This window comes from Chrysemys picta, chromosome 13, assembly GCF_011386835.1.
Source record: "Chrysemys picta bellii isolate R12L10 chromosome 13, ASM1138683v2, whole genome shotgun sequence".
NCBI classification, from domain to species: domain Eukaryota; kingdom Metazoa; phylum Chordata; order Testudines; family Emydidae; genus Chrysemys; species Chrysemys picta.
In genome coordinates, this window is record NC_088803.1 from 6,963,978 (window position 1) to 6,968,228 (window position 4,251).

General features: G+C 48.7%; 1 pseudogene; it reads left to right on the forward strand.

Moving 5' to 3' along the window:
* The first annotated feature begins 268 nt into the window (after nt 1–268).
* LOC135975548 (olfactory receptor 10A4-like) lies at nt 269–1,350 on the forward strand (annotated as a pseudogene).
* The last annotated feature ends 2,901 nt before the right edge of the window (nt 1,351–4,251 follow it).

Sequence of the window (4,251 nt, forward strand, 5' to 3'; positions counted from 1 at the left end):
GACAGATTTTTGCCCCAGATCCCTAAATGGCCCCCTCAAGGATTGAACTCACAACCCCGGGTTTAGAAGGCCAATGCTCAAATCACTGAACTGTCCCTCCCCCCAAAGTGTAGAAATCCCAAAGAGCCTCTCCCTACCTCTATAATCAGTTTATACATCAAATAAAATAAAGTAACACCCCCACCCCTCCACAAATGTACCTGTTTCATGTCATGTCCCACAGGCTACTGTTACTGCTTTTTAATTATTACTTTTCTTGCTAGAACCCATGGCAGACACAACAGAGGGAAATAAAACGTCCATTACTGGATTCATCCTCCTGGGCTTTGGGAATATCCATGAACTTCAAATTCTTCTCTTCCCGCTGTTTCTAGTGATCTACATTGTGACTGTGGCTGGGAACATCCTCTTCATTGCACTAGTTTTGGCTGATCAGCACCTTCACAGCCCCATGTACTTCTTCCTGGGGAACTTGGCCTGCTTGGAGACCTGCTACAGCTCCACCATCCTGCCCAGGATGATGGCTGGTCCCCTGGCTGGGGACAGGACTATTTCATTCAATGGGTGTGTCACACAATTTTATTTCGTTGGTTCTCTGATTGCTACAGAATGCCTTCTCTGATCAGTGATGTCTTATGATGGATATTTAGCCATATGCAATCCTATGCGCGATCCAACCCGTGTGAGTCACAGGTCTTACCTGAAGCTCGCAGGTGGCTGTTGGATAGATGGATTCCTAGGTAATAGCATAAATATGTTATCGATATCTCAGTTAATATTCTGTGGGCCCAATTGTATTGACCATTTCTTTTTGTGATCTCATCCCCCTTGTAAAACTCCTTGTAAAACTCCCTGCAATGACCCTCACCTGATGGAAATGGTGACTTTCACACTCGGCTTGCTTTTCTCACTCGTCCCATTCCTGCTTACCTTCATATCCTACATCTGCATCATCTCCACCATCCTCAGAATCCCGTCCATCACCGGGAGGCGAAAGGCCTTTTCCACCTGCTCCTCCCACCTCATCATGGTGAGCATTTATTATTCAACTCTGCTGACTGTCTATATGTTCCCAACCACCGACATCCTGAGCGACTTCAAGAAAGTTCTGTCTGTTGCTTACACAGTCCTGACTCCCTGGTCAATCCCCTCATCTACAGCCTGAGAAACAAAGAGGTCCAGGAGGCCCTGAGGAAAGCTTGTAGAAAGTTCATGTTTGGACCACGCTAACCTGTCAATTTCCTTGGGTTAAAATAGATATAACATGGGTTGGGGTAGGCCCTGAAGCGAATCCTGCTGTAGTCCCAGGTCGTGTTTCCCTGAGCTTCATTGGGCTTCATGTCCTGCTCTTAAAACAGTGTCTCGCACCTTTCCAGGCTACTTTACCCCCTTCAGGACTCTGATTTCTCTTGCCTATCTCCAAGTTTCACCTCACTTAAAAACTGTTTGCTTACAAAATCAGACATAAAAATACAAAACTATCACAGCGCACTGCTACTGAAAAACTGCCGAGTTTCTCATTTTTACCATATAATTATGAAATAAATAAATTAGAATACAAATATTGTTCTTACGTTTCAGTGTATAGTCTGTAGAGCAGTATACACAAGTCACTGTCTGTATGAAATTTTAGTTTGTACAGACTTTGCTAGTGCTTTTTATGTAACCTGTTGTAAATCTAGGCAAATCTCTAGATGAGCTGATGTACCCCCTGGAACACCTCTATGTACCCCCAAGCTACACATGGCCCTGGTTGAGAACCACTGCTCTGACAGCCCTGGGAGACAGGCAATTTTGGCAATTAATTGTCTTTGACTACTAGCAGTAAATATGCCCAATGGCTTGTGATGGGATGTTACATGGGGTGGGATCTGAGTTATTACAGAGAATTCTTTCCTGGGTGTCTGGCTGGTGAGTCTTGCCCACATGCTCAGGGTTTAGCTGATCGCCATATTTGGGGTTGGGAAGGAATTTTCCTCCAGGGCAGATTAGCAAAAGCCCTGTTTTTTTTTTTTTCCTTCCTCTGCAGTGTGGGGCACGGGTCACTTGCTGGAAGATTCTCTGCACCTTGAAGTCTTTAAACCATGATTTGAGGACTTCAATGGCTCAGACACAGATTTGATACAGGAGTGGGTGGGTGAGATTCTGTGGCCTGCTTTGTGCAGGAGGTCAGACTAGATGATCATAATGGTCCCTTCTGAGCTTAAAGTCTATGATTCCATGAAAATGGACAGCCATCTTGATAGACAGACAGCAAGAAAGACAATTAGATGGATGGACAGATGGATGGATGGATAGTTGGTTAAAGAGATGATTAGGTAGATCAGTGGGGATACATGTGCATGCTCTCTGTCTCGCCCCCCCCCCCCCCGACCCACCCCACATCAGGCAGTGTGCTCCATAAGTGCCCCAAGGTGCTCATTTCTATGGGTCAGAACCCAGAAATTTGTTCACACTCCATGTCTATTGTCCCTTCATGCGGCATCTGAACCTGCCAGGAAGGAGGCCAATTGGTGTGGTCCACATGTGGCTGCTTGTCCAACTAAGGGCAGGGCTGAATGACCAGGGCTGTGAAATTCAGTTCTGGATTCTGAGACTCACCAGGTTTATTGGGGGTGTTTGGATCTGAGTTTTTTGTCTCAGATCCTGAAGTCCAGGAAGCTTCATTCAGGTCCGTTGCTGCTGTGGATTAGACTGAGACCACCAAGTGATTCCCAGAGCGGCTGGACAGAGCTGCAAGACCGTGGCAATACACACTTGCTGCCAGTGATGCAGATGGCCCCATGGATGTCTCAGACAGAGGTGCATCTAGCATCAGTCAGTTGAAGGCGCAGCTCTATGGAGAACCATTGTGCCTGGACATCAGTGGTACGGGCAGCGATCAGGGAGACATTTGGAACATCCGGCTAGCTCCTCACTCTCGTTTTCACCACCCAACTCAGTTGTCCACAGTGGAGCTACTTTCACTTACCCCAGCTGAGGGTCTCCCTTCAGCCGTCTGTTACACAGAAAATTGCAACTCTCAGAAACACTAATCAAGAATTCATTTCCAAGCACGCACACACTGATACACAGGCAGGCACAAAGAGACCCCCAGAGAGACACACACAATGCAGAAATACAGAAAGCAGGCACTCACAAGCATATTCCATATAAGGTGGTTCACACAAAGGCCCCCCCACACGATATGCATCCACACACACACACAGTAGCACTATCACATACAAAGGCCCTTTGTTTTGAGTTTTTACCAATTTTTACTGAAAATTTACCCCAAGCTATTTTTTTTAACCAATTTTCACCCTAATTTTGGACCACTCAAAAATACTGATTATGTTAAAGCCGGGGTTCTCAAACTGGGGGTCAGGACCCCTCAGGGGGTCACGAGGTTATTACATGGGGGATCGTGAGCTGTCAACCTCCACCTCAAACCCCGCTTTTTACTGTGGTTGGACACAGTGTGCAGAAGGCACTTGGAGCTCTATTTCCTTGGCCACATGTAACCTGTCCTTTTTCTGGTGGCTCGTCCAGAAAAGGAGGACAAGAGCTCACTACTGCTACCATCTGAGGGAGTTGCTGGGTTGAGATCAGCTGGTAGAAGGAGGCAATAGCCCGAGAATCTGGGACTTCAAGGCCCTAGAGTGACCTCTTACCTTTATAGACCCCCCCCCCCCCAATCATACACAGCTATTTTAAAGTTTAGCGTGATAGTAAAGAGACCCCTTTTCAACCTTCCACACAAGAGAAAGCCTGCAGGATTTGTCATTAACTATTTATTTCTCCTCTCCTGGCTCCCAAACTGCTTCTCCTCCCTATTGCCACCAGCCACCTTCGAGTTCTCCCTCTTCTCTCCCCGGCTCTGCTCACTTGATTGCAGCAGCCCCCCCCCCATGGTTCCTCCGGCTGTGCCCCCTCCATGGCTCCTGCGGTCATGCTGTGCCGCCCCCACGGCCCTCCTCTCATATTCCTCCGGCCATGCCATTCCGCCCCCGCGGCCCCCGCATAGCTCCTCCGGCCATGCCGTTCCATCCCCTCGGTCCCCGCCATGGCTCCTCCGACCATGCCATGCCGCCCCCGCCATGGCTCCTCCGGGCAGGCCAAGCTTCCGAGCCGAGCGTGGGCCCCGCCTGCTGGCGCCATGGTAACCCCTAACTAAGGCGCCGCTTTTGGAAAATGTGCTGAGGGGAAGTGGCTGCTTCCCCTGCACCCCCCCAGCTACTCTTCTGGTGGGGATCACTGCCGGGGCACTAG